This window comes from Nomascus leucogenys, chromosome 18, assembly GCF_006542625.1.
Source record: "Nomascus leucogenys isolate Asia chromosome 18, Asia_NLE_v1, whole genome shotgun sequence".
Classification (NCBI taxonomy): domain Eukaryota; kingdom Metazoa; phylum Chordata; class Mammalia; order Primates; family Hylobatidae; genus Nomascus; species Nomascus leucogenys.
Window position 1 is genome coordinate 36,559,066 of NC_044398.1, and position 19,783 is coordinate 36,578,848.

Consider the following 19,783-nt stretch of genomic DNA (forward strand, 5'->3'; position numbering starts at 1 on the left):
ACTAATTGATGGTGATTTTGATAATGCTTACCTTTAGGAAGACAGGTAGTGACTGAAAGGGGGTGCTGATTTCTGACACCATACATAAATGCTATCTGTTTTGAAATTCACCAAAATGGAATCAAAGTATGCACTTGTGTCTGGTGAAGCCTACTGATATTTGTATGTAAATTGTATTTAATAGCACTTTACTAAGTCCTTTTATTGTTTAGTTTTTCAGCGAGTTCCTTTGGACTTTCTAGATACATATGCATATCTGCAAATAGTTTTACCTCTTCCTTTCCAATTCACATCTTTATTTTGTCTAACTTCATTGGCTAAAACTCTCAACACATTGTTAAGTAGCAGAGGAGTTAGTGGGCATGTCTTGTTCCTGACTTCAGCTGGAAAGTCTCTTTTGCTTTGAAATTTAAGATGATGGCTTTTAGGTAAAGGTACAATGTTAATGGATTATTCATTGATTTCTACTTAGTATATTTAACATAAGCGAGTGCTCCATTCTATCATGTCTTTTCTGCAAAGACGAAGATTTTTTTAACTGAATATGATGAATATTAACAGATTATCTAGTATTGAATTACCCTTGCATTCTTATAATAAACCCAACTTAGTCATGACTACCTTTTGAAAGTACTGTTGAATTGTTTGCTAATATATCATTAAAACTTTTTATTAATATTCATGAGATTGCTCTATAATTTTCTTTTTGGTATAATCTTTGTCAGGTTTTTGAATCAATGCTATTGCATTCACTTTAAATAATGAATTTAGGAGTTTCTTTCTTTTTTTTTTTTGGCACTTTGAGGTTCAATATTCTTTTCCTAGTCTCTGGAATTGCTTAAGCAAGAAAAGGATTATTTCATATTAAAAGGTTTGGTAGATATCCCCTTGAAACAATCTGGGCTTGATGCTTCTTTCGGTAGGGGGTACTTTTAAGTATTTGTTTCTTCTATGGTAATTGGTTTGTTGTGACTTTATCTACCTAGAGTAAATTATGGCAATTTGTATTTTTCTCAAAATAGTTTTCGAATTTATTGTGTAAAATTGCTCAAAGTAGTCAATTTAAACAAATTTCCTGTTTTACTATTTCCCCCTTGTCATTTAAATTTTTGTGTTTGTGCTTCCTCCTTTTTTTCTTAAATAGTTTAGCTGGTAGTTTATCTCACTCAACTCACCAACTTGGATTTATTGCCTCTCTTGTTTTGGTTTTCTACTAGTAATTATTTTTTGCTTTTATCTTTATTAATTCCTTCCTTCTGCTTTATTTTGCTTTTTACTCCAAGTGTTTGGTACTTGGTTAATTTTCACCTTTTCCTACTTTTACTGATAATTGTACTAATTACTATAAATTTCCTGTCATATATGCATTTTATTTTTTTGCCAATATTAGGTTTTTATCTGTCTTGTGGCCATGTCTTTCTGGTGTGCTTTCATTGTCTGTGAGGATGTTGATCTATTTATTCTCTTATATCTTACACTAACTTTGAATGGAGTTGGACTGTAATCCTGGCTCAGTTACTCTTTTTTTCCCCTTAACTGAAATGAGTTTTTCTGTACTTTTAGGAGGGAGGAGTGGCTCTAGGATGACTTCACAGCCTTAGAGCTCCCATTTTCACAGTGATTTAAAAGAATATATATAATATATGAAAATACATATATATAATGTCTCTGTATCTTGACCTTTCTTCCCAATACTTACCTAGATCTTCTTTCTCATTTGTCCTCAGTGCTGGATTTTGTCTCATAAGCTTCAAGAGGTACACAGTGTAAAACCCAGACTGCTCTAATGCGATCATCAGACCTTATCATATTGCTTTAACATTCATCTGCAAATGGGATTCTGTAGTCACTTGCCAGTTTCAGTGCCTGTTCTTAGATTGGCCCACTGCACTTTGTAGTGAGAAACTGTGGGCAGTGTTGTCGTTCTCCAATTTGCAGAGCTGTCAGAAACCAGCTGCCTTCCTTCTACTTCCTCCCACAGACGCCGAAACTATGTGGGTCAGTGGTTTGTCCTCACTTAGTTGTATTTTGAAGTTCATGAAGATACTTTGTCATCTAGTGTTGTAATAGTGTCTGTGACTATCCTAGTTGTTCTGTATTTTTATGGCAAGATTAGAAAGCAACATTGTTGTCATCATTTTCCCTGAGGTTAAACTGTTAAGACCTCTTTCTTAACAGTAGAAGAGAGGTTTTAATTACAAAAATAATTTTATGATCATTATAAAGAAATATAATTTGAAATTTGCTCTATTCCAGGTACTATCCTAAGTGCATTATCTGTGTTATCTCATTTAATCCTAAACCCTGTATGTTAGGTTTTATCTATTTTCCTTGTTTTATCAGTGGGAGAGTTAGGGTCCAAGATTGTGCTGCTAAATTGGTAAATCTGGGATTTAAACCCAGGTCATCTGATTCCAGAGCACCTCCTCATTAACTGTCTCTCAAAAATGATGAGGTCCAACAATCTTCATATTATATACCACTGTCAGCAAGATTTCTATTATGAATTGAGATTAAATATAAATAACTATTTAAAGATCTAATAACACATATATATTATAGATCAAATCTAAAACACTGAAATGATAAACAGGTTAAGTTATGCCATATGATCTGATTAATCTTATTTGCATGCAGATGCTCAAAACAAAGCTCCTCCTCCTACCTTCTAAAAAAAAAATACCACAAAATTAGGGGGTGGGAAGGAGACGAGTAGGGAGTAGGAAATAGAGCTTTTTGAGATTTCAGACTTCGTATTTCCCCTTGCTATGTCACTCCTGCTAAGGAATAAAGTATATATGTGAAATATTGCTTATAATTTATTTAATTGGTAAATATTTTTCTTGTAAATAACTACTTAGAAAAGTTAGAAATAGTTTCTCCGCAATTCACACTGGCCTGCTATTTTCTGGTCAATTAAGTTGCTGTGGAATGTGAACATTGACTAGTCCATAAAGTTTCACAAGAAAGTCTCCCACAAGTATATCAATTAGGAGCTTACTAAAATTTATAATCTTACGGTATTAAGTTATAAGGAGTTAGAAAATATTTAGCCTTAGAAATACTTTTAGATTGGAATTTTTCTCTAACTTACATTTATGAATACAGTCACTGTTACTACCTTTATTACCTTCTAACCTTTCGTGGTGATATAGAAAAAGCAATTTGGGCTTTTTATATAGTCTTAAAGCCATTATGTATATGCTACTTCAACTTCCAATGTCTAAGAGATGACTTAGTGTGAGATACGGATGTCTTAATCTGCCGTGATTTAAACAGTAGCAACTGGAATAACGCACAGAAGGATAACATCTGTTATTAGGCTTGTTTTTTCCCCCACCATCAGAAGATTCATTTTATTTCTAATTAAAAAACATACAGTTGACTTTGGCAAACTCAGGTTTAAAACTAAGCATGCCAATAATAAGTGAATCATTTTCCAAGTACATAGTGTTTCCCTTGGGAAGGACTGTTATTTTACATTTTTTTCTCTAATTTAGAAAAAAGATAACATTTAAAATATTACAATGCCTAAACAGTGATACCAGTAATCTACTTTTTATACTGATGTTTGTGTTTCAACAATTATTGTCACCAAGACTAACTTCAACTCCTTTAGTGAAGAGATTTCTTTCCCTATTTCAGTACTAGACTCATAGTTCTGAATGTCACTGAGCAAGTAATGGAAATTAATTATGAATGAAGAGTTTTTATACTGTCTCCTTTATAATTAGTTCATAGACTTAAGAAAACACAATGAACAAAAACAAAACCCTGGTTCTTACCCTCTAAATGCTTACATTTCCCTCTCACTTACCTGAAAATATGAGAATAAAAATGACCATGTATAGAGTTGCACCACTGAATCTATTGGAATGGTTCTGTTTTTCTATTTTTTTACTTATTTAATTTGAAAAAAAATTAGAAAAGTATTAGTTTGAAATTAGAGCAGCTAACACTCTGGGGGCAACAAATTAAAAAATTCAAATGGCTAAAAATAAAAACACAAAATATCTTTCCTCCTAGATAAAAAAGATTGTTTTCTTTCTAGAAAGCAAAAAAGAAAAAGGCAACTAATGTTTGAGAATAAAATCAAACATAACTGGTATTCACCACAGCAATGTCTGAATAAATGACCCACATAGCACAAAACTTCCTCATTCACAATCACATATAGTTAAGTTGCTTTTCCCTCAGTTACATAATAGCTGTCTTCAAACAATCTCCTTTTAGAAAACTATCACATTAGTTAAACCTATTTATTCTTACTCTGAAGTTATTAATTTCATTATAGGTCACACAGGTTTAATTGGCACACTTTACTTAAAAATAAGACAAAGTAAGTCACTCTTCTTTAAAAAAAATTATGGTCTTCTGTTTTCAAAGAATAATCCCAGATACTTAATTTATTAAAGCAAATTTTCTACCATCAGCAGTGAGCTTTTTAAATGATTACTAAGTGTTCACTGAAGATTATCAATGCTATATGAACTGTAAATTTGTTTTGAAGATTTGTGTCCATTTTATAACAAGATACCATTTGCACTGAAGAGTTTTTAAAAAGATAACCTACACACATACAATTAATTTGCCTCAAACAACTTCTTAGAAATACAGTATAAACATTTAGGAACCATGACAAAGTTGTGGTTCAAACTTCAACAAAGATTTTCTTGAAACCCAGTACAAAGATTACTGGCTCAAGACCATATCCCAAAGTGACATCAGCAGGAGATTTGATTGTAAGACTCTACCTTTTAAAAAAAGAGCACAGCTGGTTATACATGGCTTTTAAACTTGAGCTACAGTTATGCTACAAATCCCCCCACCCTCCCAATCTAAAATCAGTCATGTGGAGATATGCATATTCTCTGAGCATTGTTTAAGAGTCCTTGGTTTTCCAGCTTTGATGGAGATCTAGAAGGCATTCAGAAGTCCGTGTGCTTACATTCAAAGCAGGATGAACTTTACAAATTCCACTTTCCTCCATTAGTGACAGGCCACAGATCCCAAAGTATGCGTGCAAAGCACCTGGATGACTGGCCACTTGGCAAATCCCCCTACGAGGCGATCTTGAGTTGGTAAGATGGAATTTCTATTTTTAGAAACTTTAGAGTTGCTCCCACCCAAAAAGAATAACAGGTGTCTACAGGCTTATTAGGTCTTCCATGATAACTATTTTGTCACCTCATTATACACCACCTCTTTATCCTGTTCAATTCTTTTTCTGAAAAAACTTCTTCTAGTTTACCTATCAGACGTAGTGAGGCAATGCCACAAAAAGTAGATCGTCCATGAGATTCAAGTCCAGCTCCCTGTGCCAGTCCATTGTCATAGGACATACTTCTAATATAGGAGATGGCTTTTTTCATATCCATGCCTGACCGGTTGTTGAGCATATTGCAAATACAGGAAGTACAGTACAAAACTCGCATGTCATTTTCACTGCCTTCAGGTACTGCACAAAAACGCCCATCTTCCAGCTGAAGGGCTCCCAAGCCTGCTAAGCAAGCTTCTTTATTTACTCGGCTTAAGTCATCTCCAAGAATAACTAAGCATGAAAGGCCAGTGTAGGTAATTGCAATGTGGCCACTATCATAAGGATGCCTTTGATGGATTGAACGGAATACCCAGGAGCCTTTGATGGATTGAACGGAATACCCAGGTATGAAGAGCCTCGGAAATCACAGCGATTTAGATTTGATCTGTCTTCTGTGGGAAGGACCTGCTTGTCTCCAGTGAAGAATAGCGCTCGGGCAAAACCTCGAGGCAGCGCTGGAAAAATCGCACGTGCAGATCCCGCAAGAAATCCAGCCACTCTCCCTCACCTCTCCCTGCTAGCCTCTCATCCTCAGTGGCCGCCACGCTGCTCCGGAAGCGACGTCCGCCTCGACCCTAGATGATGTTATTAAGAGATGGAGTGAGTTTAGATAGAGAAAAAACGTACACCTGAGTCCCGAACCCTTTTTACCCCAAGGTTTAGAGATTAGACAGGATGAAGTACCTGCAAAGGAGATTAAGAAACTAGGTAGAAGGAAAACCTGAAGAATGTTGTCAACTGAAAATACAATGAGGATATTTTTGTCAATAAGGAGAGAGTCATCAACTGTATGAAATGCTGCTGCTACTTGGGAGGCTGAGATGGAAGGACCATTTGAATCCAGGAGGTTGAAGCCACAGTGAGCCCCTGCCCTCCAGCCTGAGTGACAGAGCAAGATCTTGTCTCCAAAAAGAAAAAAAATATGTTGCTGATAATTCAAGCAACATGAGTATGGAAAATTGACCATTGGATTTAGTGATTTGGTCATTGACAGTGTGGTTTCAGGAATGTGGTAGTGATAAGACACTGATTAGGTAGGGTTCAAGTGTGAGTAAGAGTAGAGAAATATAAAAAAGAGTAGATTTGGGAGGCCGAGGCGGGCAGATCGCGAGGTCAGGAGATTGAGACCATCCTGGCTAACATGGTGAAATCCCATCTCTACTAAAAATGGAAAAGATTAGCCGGACGTGGTGGCGGGCACCTGTAGTCCCAGCTACTTGGGAGGCTGAGGCAGGAGAATGGCGTGAACCCGGGAGGCGGAGCTTGCAGTGAGCCGAGATCGCGCCACTGCACTCCAGCCTGGGCAACAGAGCCAGACTCCATCTCAAAAAAAAAAAAAAAAAAGTATAGAGAACTTTAAAAAGTGTTATAAATGGGGCCAGGTGCTGTGGCTTATGCATGTAATCCCAGCACTTTGGGAGACCAAGGCGGCTGATCACTAGGTCAGGAGTTCAAGACCAGCCTAGCCAAGATGGTGAAACCCTGTCTCTACTAAAAATACAAAAAAAAAAAAAAAAAAAATTAGCCGGGTGTGGTGGTGGGCGCCTGTAATCCCAGCTACCCAGCTACTCAGGAGGCTGAGGCAGAAAATTGCTTGAACCCGGGAGGCAGAGGTTGCAGTGAGCCAAGAGTATGCCACTGCACTCCAGCCTGGGCAACAGAGCAAGACTCCCTCTCAAAAAAAAAAAAAGTTATAAATGAGTTGTAATAGTTGCTATAAGTCCTATGAGGTTCCACAGCATGAAACATATGAGACAGTATGCTAATGGGTATGATACAGTAAAGGGGGTACATTTTATAATCCTGAGGAAGGGACACTTATGGGAGTAATATCCTTGAACAGATTAAAGTGAAGTTAATTCTAGAGTCATCAAGAATAATATCACATAACAATAATAAAACACCAAAAAGTCCTCTATTACTTCTTTCCAATTTTTTGTCAACTGTAAATTTAAGAGAAAATATTGATTGATCCTATCCTGAATTTGAGTAAATACAGTTTTTTGTTTTTCTTAATAAAATATGATTTATAATTTTTCCAGAAGACAAACTACTTTCTTTAACTTCTGACCCAGTCTATTTGTAGTGTATAAAAAGCTGTATCACTATGTGATACATTTAGAGAAAGGAACTCCTTTTTTTCTTGATTAGTAATTTTTTTTCTTGTATCAATTGCATTCACCTGGGGAATATAAGTTTATATTTAACTCTCATGCCTGACAAGATGCTGACATTAGTAATGATATATAATTAACTAATAGTAAGTTTTAAATGGTAATTAAGTCTTGATATAATTTAAAGCAGAAGCATCAAGTCAAAAACAAATTCGATTTAGTATACTCTTAAACCCTTTAATGTAAAAGTGTAAAATTTTCACAAAATGCAATGCTGTGAAAATGAAGCTTTTTTCAACTTTATTTCACTAGTTTATCTCTTTCTTTCTCTGTTTTCATCATTTCTCCCCTGCAGTTGTTTTATGCCACTCTATTTCTCTTTCATGAATTCTGTTTTGCACAATTTTTCTGGCAATGGAAATTTAAACATCATACTCATTTTTATTGTCCTATTTTAATTGTTGCTATATTTTTTCTTATTCCAGATATACTGCATGATTAAATTTCTCAACTAGAAGATATACAATTATAGACTATATTTCATACAAAGACACTGCACATCCTATTACGGAGGAAAAGTGATGATTCTTGGTGTTACCATTTAGACAACAGAGCACAGAGTATTTAGGGAAAGTTATGAATCCGAACATTAAAGATCGGAATGTTCTTGCCATGTGAAGCATGAAAAGTAATGTGAACATAACCTTCTCTTCTTATCTATGAAATTGTGATTCCAATGACAAATCTTTCTCAATATCATTACCCTCTGGGGGTTATGCCATGTCCTAAAGTAAGGAGTCTGTACTTTGAAGTCAGCATGGCTTTGGATGACTTTCTTAATAGATCTGAACTTCCAATTTCTCATCAATAAATTATTATCTTTCTCATTGGTTTTAACAGTGATTATACAGGCTGATATATATAAAGTACTTTGCATAAAGAATGGCACATTGTAGAAGGTCATTAGGTATTTTTTTCACTGTAATACAGGTAATAATTTTGATGTTTTAAAATGTGTTTACTCATTCAATAAATCTATTGAGTGCTTACTGTGTCCAAACAAAATTCTGAGTACCAGGGTGAGAGTAGTTCAAAAAATAAAAGACAGAAGTTTTTGCTGTCCTGGAGCTAATATTCTAGTTTTTATCTTGACATCATTTTGAATTTTCCTTTCTATTCCATTTGTGATTGCTCTCTCTAAACTTTTTTCATCTTTTAAGATCTTTTGCACTAAACAGGCTTGAGAATTATAGCGCATGTAAGTTATTCCATTTTCCCATTAAATGTCAGCATTTAAGATTTTGATACTATTTTTTAGTAAAAATGTATTTAGCTCAACAGAGTAAAATAAGTATGGCTATAGCAATTATTTGCCACATAAGGTATAATGGCAGCATAAAAATGTTCATGCATGTGGTCTATGTGAAATTTTGTCTAAGAGAGTTGAAATCAGTATAGATTCTTAAAGCAGTGGAGAAAAACAGATTTCTATTTATTTTCTCCTCAACTTGTGGGTAGATAATTTCTTTTAAAGTATCAACCTCAAACAAACATTATATGACATAGCTTTTTGCCTGTTGGATCTTTTTATAATTTGAGTTTATGCTTATTTTCTCATTCATAGTGAGGATACAGAAATATTTTTATAACATGTCTAAATAAAAAGATTTGTCTCTAACTTTTTTTTCTAATGAAAAATAAGCAAGATTTACAAAAAAAAATCTTCTTCTCACCAGGCTCTTTGAGAGCAAAGGTTGCTTCTTAGCTCATTTATTTTGCCTTACGCATTGCCCTTTCTCACTTGAATTGCTTGCATGGAACTATTCATTGTCTTCGCTTCCCTGACGTATACTCAGAAGGCATCTTCATTTGGGACCATTTTGAATTGATCCTGCATGCTTACCTCTTACTCAGAGCATAGCTTTTCCTTGGTCTATCCTTTTTTTTTTTTTTTTTTTCTTTTTGAGACGGAGTCTCGCTCTTCGCTCTGTGGCCCAGGCCGGAGTGCAGTGGCGCAATCTCGGCGCACTGCAAGCTCCGCCTCCCGGGTTCACGCCATTCTCCTGCCTCAGCCTCTCCGAGTAGCTGGGACTACAGGTGCCCACCACCACGCCCGGCTAATTTTTTGTATTTTTAGTAGAGACGGGGTTTCACCGTGGTCTCGATCTCCTGACCTCGTGATCCTCCCGCCTCGGCCTCCCAAAGTGCTGGGATTACAAGCGTGAGCCACCGCGCCTTTTTTTTTTTTTTTTTTTTTTTTTTTTTTTTTTTTTTTTTGAGATGGAGTCTGGCTCTGTCGCTCAGGCTGGAGTGCAGTGGAGCGATCTCGGCTCACTGCAAGTTCCACCTCCCGGGTTCACGCCATTCTCCTGCCTCAGCCTCCGGAGTAGGTGGGACTACAGGCGCCCGCCACCATGCTCGGCTAATTTTTTGTATTTTTTAGTACAAATGGGGTTTCACCATGTTAGCCAGGGTGGTCTCGATCTCCTGACCTTGTGATCCGCCCCCCTCGGTCTCCGAAAGTGCTGGGATTACAAGCGTGAGCCACTGCACCCAGCCTTTCCTTGGTCTATCCTATCGACACATGTTTCAACAGATGAGGTCATGAGGTTTACCCTAAGCTACATGACCTGCTCGGCTTAATAGTTCTCTAATAGTCATCATTGAAATTGCATGTAAACTGGGTTGTCACAAAGAGGTATTTTATGCAGCAGTCAAAATTTGGTAATACATCATTTACTTAGTTTTGAGCATTCTTGGACTTAAAATCTTTATTTTTTATTTTTTTACTCGAGGCTACACTTCTGCCCTAAACACAATGAGTCTGGCACACCTTTGCATAACAGTGGCTCATAGGAGTCACATTTCTCTAGGTATTGTAATAGATTCTGAAGGGAAATAGATGAAAAAAGCATACCAGTGAATTTAATATACTGACAGGCTCATGTCTTCTCTTACTATTTACTGTGTTCTTGTACTTTGAATTAGCAAATCTTAAAATTTCTATATCTGATATGGCAAGCTCATTCAGGGAACCAATTTTTGATCAGTTTATGCCTGGAATAAAGCTAGACATGAGAGATAACAAAGTTTATAAGATGCTTAGAGACCACTGAAAAAAATATATATTTATTTTTCTTTGCCTTACTTTCTACTCCAGTTTGCCTTCATCATTACCTGTTGAGCCCGGGATAAGAAAACCTTGGCAAAAGTTCTTTTTCTTCTTCAGGATGATAAGAAAAATATCTTTTTACTTTTAAAAGTTAGATCTAATACATTATATTTGCATGTTAATAGGCTATCATAAGTTTCCCTAGGAAATTTGCAGATTTCTCATGAAACTTAGAAAAAGGCTAAATATTCTGTACTAATAATTTTTTCTTGTTCTGTTTGTTAATCTATTCATGTATTTACTTTTTATGGATATGCAAGAGGTGTACATATTGATATAGTACAACTCTTATGTATCCATAAAAAGTAAATGTGGTATTTTGATACATGCATACCATGTGTAAAAATCAAATCACAGTATTTAGGTTATCCATCACCACAAAGGTTTATTATTTATTTGTTTTGGGAACATTTCAAATATTCTCTTTTAGCTATTTTGACATATACAATAAATTAGTAACTAGTCACCTTACAGTGCTATTGAGCTCTAGAACTTATTTCTTCTACCTAATTGTATGCTTGGTCCCATTAACCAAATAAACTCCACACACTTCCATGATTACTCTCCAGAGCTATTTTCTCCAGTTAGCAATATAAGTATATGCAGTTGAGAAAGGGTATTTTCAAGGTGGTATTAGATTCTACCCTTACTGAAATTTTAAACTTCCTAACATCTATATTCTTAGTGTCTCGTGGAATCTGAGCTACAAATTGTGAAATGTATTCTGGCTTTGTACACATATATGACATCTCACTGTTTACCACCTGTTGTAGTGCACCAATATTGTAAAGGTTTGCTGGCAAAGCCCTGCGTTTCTTTTTCCCTGGTATTACCCTTTGTGTTTTTCTGTGCCAACCACCTGGCACTCTCCTGCTTTCACAAAAAAAAAACAGGGTTGGTCCATCCTCAAAATGAGCCTCCCTATTACCCAGAAGACAGATGAAATAGTGTCCTCTCACAGATGGTCTGGGATGTATACCTTAGCTGAATATCTAATCATGACAAGTAGTCAGGGATTAAGTACAACTTGCCAGAATCAACTTAACTTGTGACACAAACTTATGCTTTAAAAGCAGAAAAGTATAAAAAGATTATTTCAAGATGACAAAAACTTTGGCAGCTATATTTTACATAAAATATGTGTTTCACAACTGTATTCATTTTATTGCCTCATGTCTAAACAGTTCAAATGTGTGAATGCAATTAGGAAATATTTCTTTCATTATAAAAACAGTGTTTTTATGATTGCACTTTAAAAAAGCCTAGTTAAAATGTTTAAGCATTTCATAAATGTTCAATTTAAAATAAACATTTTAATCCTTTAGAATGATGAGGTTACAATGCTTAAGCATTTCATAAGTATTTACTCTAAAAGGAATGTTTTAACCATTTAAGATGGTTTAACAAAAAATACATTGGGGTTTTGAAATACTTTTTCAAACAAGACAAACATAAAGTTATAGCTAAGATCTCAATAGTATGGTGTTTGATTTGAGAGATTGAAGGTATTTGTTTCATTTGGTTTTACTGAATGATTCATCAGCTATGCCATAAAAGATAGAAATATCAACTCTTGGGTTCATAAGAACACTTTATTATCTTCATTGTCACTAGTTATTACTTGAGATATTGCAATCTAACTTTTTCTTCAAAAGACTATGTTTTTCTAAACATATTCAACCCAGCCTAGACCAAATTCATGCATTTTTTTTGTAAAGTACAACATGTTCTGCTAATATCTCCAGCAATTTTTTTCTTGAAGTTAATTTATATGTAAATACTTTTACAACATAAATTTCACCCTAATTGACATTTCTTATAAGACAAGAAAATGCATAAATTTTCCTTAACTTTTACTAGCATCTATTCCCCAGAATACTCCAATTACTTATGAATAATATTTCAGTTCTGTATTAAAAATTTCTCTGTAAAGCTTGCCCTTTGATTATAGACATAGGTTGGTTTGACTGACCAGAATGCTTCCTTCATTATTTTGATAAAATAATGGTAGTTTTCCTTTGGAGAATTACCCCTTACCTGTTTTGTTTTGTTTTGTTTTGTTTTGTTTTTGAGACAGAGTCTCTCTATGTCATTCAGGCTGGAGTGCAGTGGCACGATCTCGGCTCACTGCAACCTCCACCTCCCAGGTTCAAGCTATTCTCCTGTCTCAGCCTCCTGAGTAGCTTGGATTACAGATGTGTGCCACCATGCCTGGCTAATTTTTGTATTTTGGGTAGAGACGGAGTTTCAGCCATGTTGGCCAGGCGGGTCTCAAACTCCCGATCTCAAGTGATTCACCTGTCTCGGCCCCTGAAAGTGCTGGAATTACAGGCATAAGCCACTGCGCCCAGCCACTTCCCTGTTCTTAATCCATTGGTTTCAAAACCTGACAGCCTAGCTTCAGAGTCGAGCATATTACCTAGGTCATTCTGTTTCTTGACAACTATGACTAATTAATATGTCATAAACATGACCCAAACTACACAAAATTAGTATCAGTTTTAAAATTTTGACTGGAAATGCCTGAAATAAATTATTTTTGGGGGGCAAGGTTCAGGCAGAAAGGCAAGGAGTGTAGAATTTTAGAGCTTGTTGTGGTCATATTTACCAAAATTAGATGTGAGATTTTATTATTCAGAATGTTTTGATGTATCAAAATCTCAAAATGCTGCAAATGAGAAATCAAAACATTCATGGATTGAATATATACCTTGATTTTGTGCCTCCAATTTACTAAAAAAGCAGTCTGGCCAGTCCAGGAAATATGTCATTTCTCACTAATCCCGGCACATCAAGTTTTTCCTCACATTAAGGTAATGTTTCAGCATGTGCTTATTTTGTTTTTGAATATAATGGCGCATGGCTGTTTGGGCTCTCAGAATTTTTTAAGCCATTAATTTTATCTCAGGTCTTTTTTGCATTCCACACCTTCCTGCATACTAACTAGGTGTGGAAATTTCTCTTAAAATCACATTTCCTTACCAGTCCAAATCAATTCATTCTTCCTCATCATATATATTCCTCTTCTATCACCTCAGAAATAGGTAATAAAATACTTTACTGTTATCATTTATTTCTTTTTTTTTGTCTGTACCAATTGCATTTATTGCTAGAAACTTTAAACTTTTTAAAAAAGTTTTTGAATGGTAGATAACGTAGAAAAAGACATCCATAAAGGTAGGAAGCAATCTCATCATTTACAAAGTGCTGCAAATTTGATAAATTTATGTTGCTGATAATAACTCAGAAGTACTCTTGGATGAATAGATATAAATCCTTGAAATATCCAAAGCATGACAAAAAAGAATAGGACACCTAAATGGATATAAACACACTGAAATAAGAATTGAGCTTTTGGCAAATTAGTCATTAAGTCATTAACTTTAAGCAAACAAGTTTTCAGTAAATTGGTTTTAAGAGATCTAGCTTTAGGTGAACTAGTTTCAGGCAAACTGACTAGCACCAAATCAGTGTTTTGCTCCCTCCAGCTTCCCCCAACTCCAGCCTTGGGATTGTGATGGATGCAATCCGGGACCCCCCTGAGAGGTGGCAAGTGAGCTTCTACTAGGAAACCAAGTGTACAAGTGACCTGAGAAGAGAGTAAGAGAGTAAGAGTGAGAAAGAGAGACAGAGAGAGAGACAGAGACAGAGAGTGTATGTGTGCATGAACACACCCACACATGCATACACTGGGCTGTATGGCTCAGTGCACCTAAACTTGGGAATGTGGCTAAGCCGAAGCTTCCTAGACATCCCCGGAACAAGCTCCACACCCACAGAGACCTGCTCATTACCTCCCCCAGCCAAGGAGAAGAGCAACCACCTGCAATCACCTACCTAGCCTCCCCAGACCCATGTGAGTCACTGAGAAACAGGGAATACAGGCAGCAACCCCACTCAGAGCTGGTCCCCATTCTCAGCAGACAGATGAGGAGCTCTCCTAGTCCTTAGAAGAAGGCCAAGAAATAATTCATTAATGAGGTCCAGAGTTTCTACCTCTTTATCCAGATATAGGTGCGGGACCCCATATCTGACACCATGTGTCACAAAAAAGTGAGGAACTTAAATTAACTCACCACCTTAGACTTGCTACCTCTCAGGGACATCCCGCACCGCACCAACCACAACCCCAAAACTCCGGGGTTTGGGGGAGCTGGAGGGAGAATTACACTTTGGCCTGGTTCTAGTCAGTTTAGCTGAAACCAGTTGACCCAAAGCCAGGTCCTCTACTCTTGGAATCCAGGACCAGAACATTGCGTGACTCATGCACAATCATATACTAGGCCAGATACAGTGGCTTACGCCTGTAATCCCAGCACTTTGGGAGGCCAAGGTGGGAGGATCATTTGAGTTCAGGAGTTCAAGACTAGCCTGGGCAACATGGTGAGATCCCATCTCTAAAACAAACAAAATATATATACTGAAGATACAGAATCAGATGTTCAGAAGGTACTGGAACCCTCCTGTGTGTGCCCAAGCTCAGGCTGCACACATGGGAAAAAGGCCAGTCACCCCCACCCTGGTAAACATAAGGTTTCTCTTACACAATCCATTTGGAATATCATGATCTTTGGGTCTCCGGCCCTTGGGGTCCTCCCCAGAGGACTCTTCTGCCAGGCCTACAGAGTGCATTCTTTGCCTTGGGTGGCCTCAGAGGGGCCCACTGGCCACAGCAGTTTGTCTGTGGTGGTGACAGCAGCAGCAGTGATTGAAGCTCAGATATAGTTGGCAGGGGGTTGTCGGGCATTTAGCCGCTGCATGTGGCAACCATGGCAGAGCAAATGCCCATCCAGAGGGAAACAGCAGCAGCCTTCCTCATCACTCAGCTGCATCCGGCAGTCCTCACAGTGGTAGCACTCAGAGTGATAATCCCGGTCCATGGGTATCACCCTCACGATGTCCTCACAGCCCTCAGAGGGCAGGATGGATTGGCCACAGGCTGCACACTCAGGAGCATAATTTTTGTGGTAGTCGGTGACACATCATACTTGGTTGGAGAAGTCCACTGTGAAGGGGATGCCATCCAGGCACTTGTTGCAAACAACGCATCGGAAGCAGCCTGGGTGATAGGACTTCCCCATTGCTTGTAGGATCTTCTCCAAAATCAAGTGACCACAGACACAGCATTTCTCAGCTGCCTCCTGAAACTCTGAAAACAGATAATCTTCCTCACAGTACACAGAGCCATTGACACTGTAGAAAGCCTTGCAACGCAAAGTTTGCCCACAAGAGCAGCAAACAAAGCACTGGGTGTGGTAGAGGCTGTCCAGGACCTGGCAGGCATTGCTCTGCCCATAGATGCCTTTGTTGCACTTGATACAGGCGCCAAAGTAGTCCTCCCTGGCCTCCGGCTCCCGCATCCGGGCCCGGGCGGCCTCAGGAACGAAAGGACCTGGCGGCTCCTCCAGACCCGACGGCTCAATCCCCGAGGGTTCTCCGCGGGCTCCGGCTTCTCGCCCACCGGTGCCCACCGTCAGGCGAAGCAAAGCTGTTAGCTCGTCCTGGTACCGGGCGCCCACGGCGCAGTCCCCGTAGCCGGTCACAGAGTGTCGTCCGGGTTGCGCCCCCAGTCTCTCCAAGGGCCCCGCCGCTCCCACTCCGGCCCCGCCTAGAGCTCCAGCGCTGCCCAGGGCCGGGGGATACGGGTGGCGACTTTCCTGGCAGCCGAACCCCGCGGGCCGCTGAGCGTACAATCGGTCCAGGGCGGCGTGGAGCTCCGGGTAGGCGGACGGGACCCCTCCAGGAGAATAGCCTGCCGGTGCTCCGGCCAGGGGTGGGCCAAACAGGCACGGCCCCGCTGGCAAGGGGCTCCCGTGGTGCTGGTCGTAGCCCATGCTGATGCCGCTGGTGCGATTGCTGCAGGGCCGGCTACCTCCAGCTCCGCCAGCCCCCGCCCAGTCCAGCAGCAGGCTGCCCCGGAGGCTGGACGACTTGCTCGCGTCGCTGGCCGAGCTACTGGCGAAGCTAGAGCGGGGGCTGAGGGCCGAGGCCGTGGGCTCTAGCCGAAAATCGGGGGGCAACGACTGAGGTAGAGGCAAGGCCCGGGTGGGCGGCGGCCCCCCGGGAAAGGAGCCTTCGTAGCGCGGTGCGTCAAAGGAGCCGCGCTGATTCCGCTCAGTGTCCAGGGAACCTTGCTCCCGGGCCGGCTCCAACGGCTCATCCCCAGGTCCCCCAGTAGCTCCTCGGAGCCCTGACTTCCTAGGTCCCCCCAACCCACTTAGGCGCCCCTCGCCCGGCCCGGGGGTCCTGTCAGACCCAGACCGGCTAGATTAACCCTTTCTGCGGCCGAACTTCTCCAGCAGGCCGACTGGCTTTCTCTCCTAATCGCTCCATGCCCTCGGGCCTGGAGCCTCTCGTCCCCTCCCCGCCTGGCACCCTGCGGCGTCTCGGCGGCTGGTTCTCTTTCCCTGCAGCCGGACTCTGGTTCCCCAGGGGCACAGGGGAGGCACAGGGGCTTAGCGGGCCGCCTGGATGCCCGGCGCCAGGAATCCCACAGCATCCCCCAGCGGGAAGGGCTGCGTCCCCCCGCGCATCTGGGGCTGAGCGGGGCTAGCAGGGCCTCTGGCCGCGGCTGTCCCACCCGCAGGTCTATCTGTTCACGCGTCGACTCGCCCGACTGCCCCACTCTCCCCGGCCCCCTCACCCCCTAGCTCTCACGCTAGCCCTATCATTTATTTCTGATTGTAAAGTAATGATACAATAGATTTAGATCCTCATTTTAGCCATCATTTAATCATGATCATGTACCACTGAACTTAAAAGTTGGAAAAAAAGCAATCTAAATTTCATCTGAGCGCCAATCCCATATAATTTATAAAAGTTTGGAAGAACACAGGTAGGTACTCAGAGTAATCAACTTAGCTTTGAAAGAAGAATTTAATTTTTTATTATCTGCCACAACCATAGCCTGGTGAATTGATTTAAATCATTGAGCTATAATTGCTTTTTGAAGATTTTTTTATTTTTCCCCTTCTTGTGAAGTAGTAATTAACAAAATGTAAAAATCTAAATTCAATATATAATTTCATGTTATAAAATAAAGGTTATGCATGAAATATAGTTAATGGTCAAACAAATTCTTTGTTAAAATTGGGGAGCTTTGCAATTTGTGAGAAACATTCACACACACACACAAAGCCTGTAAACAAAGATAAAATGTTTTTGCTGAATAATGTAATTGTCATTTCCTCCTCTCTTATTGAAAGACAGGTGTCTGTTTACCTGGAGTGTTGCTTAAATCTGCCACAAATTTGTTACTCAAAACCTTATTTATTATATTATAGCAAATAGGGTAATAATTACCGTCAGAGAAGGGGACATAGTTTTTCTAACTCTTTACATTTTTCTTAAAATACAAATTCTGTTATATAAATTTTGATTTTGAATCTTTTAATTATCTTTTCACTACCTCCCATACATCCTTTAAGTTTTCTTTGTCTTTTTCAGCTTCAGTATACAGATTTCAGCAATACTGTAATTTTTTACTGAGTATTTAACATATATAAGAAGAAGATACTTCACAATTTCCACATGCTGTAATGAAATATGTTGAGCTTAGTTTATGTTAAGTGCATCTAGTTCTTGCTTGATTTCTTCTTTTTTCCTCTAAAGTTATATTTTATCTTGCAAGTTGTGTATGTATGTGTATTAGTTATGCATTTGTTTAACAAATTATCCAAAATCTTAGTGGATAAAGCAGCAAACATTTATTATCTCACAGTTTCCATGAGTCAGAAATTCAGGGAATGCTTAGCTGCATTCTCTGTGTCTGAATATCTCACAAGGCTAAAATCAAGGTGTCAGTTTGGGCTATCATTATCCCAAGGTTCAACCAGTGATGAGTCCACTTTTATAGTGACTCAGGTAGCTGTTGGTGGGACTCAGTTCCTCCATGGCTATTCTTAATTGGTGGTTGGCAAGAGGCCTACTTCACTGTTTTGCCACATGGATGTTACCCATAAAGCATCTCACAACATGGAAGCAGCTCCGACAGGGCTAATAAATAAGAAGGCAAAAAAGAATGTGCAAGAAAAAAGTCAAAAAGGCTTTTGTCATCTAGACTTGGAAGTGATTAAGCTCAGGTGTGATTAATCTCAAGCCAACTATCAAGCTGAAAGGACAGGATGTGAATATTAAGAAAAGGGGATCACTGAAAGCCATTTAGGAAACTGCCTACAAATTATGTGGATATGGATATTTTATGAAAATAAAATTCCTTGTCCTAGAGTGGTGTCTTTTTACTTTCTTTTTCTTTTTTTCTGCGTCTAATATTTTAGAACCCAAAACATGGGGATGAAGACAAATTTTAGCATCTTATCCTTAATATTTAGGAGCACAGCATATGTCATGTTGAGGATGTTACTATGCCTTTACATTATGTTGGAAAGTATATATTCATCTCTGGCTCTCTTTTTTTCTCTCAGGTGATGGTGATTTATAATGTCTAGAATAAAGTATACTTAGAAGCCAAATTAAAACTGTGTTTTATCGTATTCGTGTAAGCTTACTAAAGTATTACTAAATACTCCTGTTTGCATCTTCATCATCTCCAAACTTTTTTCTGCTACTATGGCATCTTTTTGTATTTGCATGAACCAAATGTGGCTTTTGAAATAGGAAATTTTGGATGGAATAATAATCCACTATGAAGGAGTCATATAGTTAATGTAAGGAGAAGGGCTGACTTACAAGACCTAAATATATTTTTAAATTCTTCAACACTACTATACCTTCTCCTTAATGTACCCAGAACATATGTCTCAGATTTCAATAGTCCTTGGAGTCACATTTTCCTCAAATACCTGAATAAAAAGACAAACCTACAATCTTGCTTTATTATATATAAGAACTTAATAATTTACCAGGTATTCAAAGATATCCAGGAACATTTATCTTCTTCAAAATATTTCCTGATTTTCACTTGCCATTCCATTTCTCATCTGGATCCAGATCAGAGCCTTTACCTACTTTTCTGCAGGTTACTCACTTCTGGGTTTCTTCATGCTTGTGTGGCTCTCTTTTAAACACTTCACACTGAGTTGTGGACACCTATCCCTTCTTTTTTCAAAAGGTCTTTTTTCCCTTCTTTTTTTCAGGAGGCAAGGAAGGGGGAGGCAGTAGGAAGGATTGAACAGAGAGGAAGACGTGCGAAATACTCATTTGGAACAATGGGAGATT

At 38.9% G+C, this 19,783-nt stretch overlaps 2 pseudogenes; both read right to left on the bottom strand.

Moving 5' to 3' along the window:
- Nucleotides 1–4,848: 4,848 nt before the first annotated feature.
- LOC100589487 lies at nt 4,849–14,712 on the bottom strand (annotated as a pseudogene).
- Nucleotides 14,713–15,321: 609 nt separating this feature from the next.
- Nucleotides 15,322–16,939, bottom strand: LOC100588486 (annotated as a pseudogene).
- Between the last annotated feature and the right edge of the window lie 2,844 nt (nt 16,940–19,783).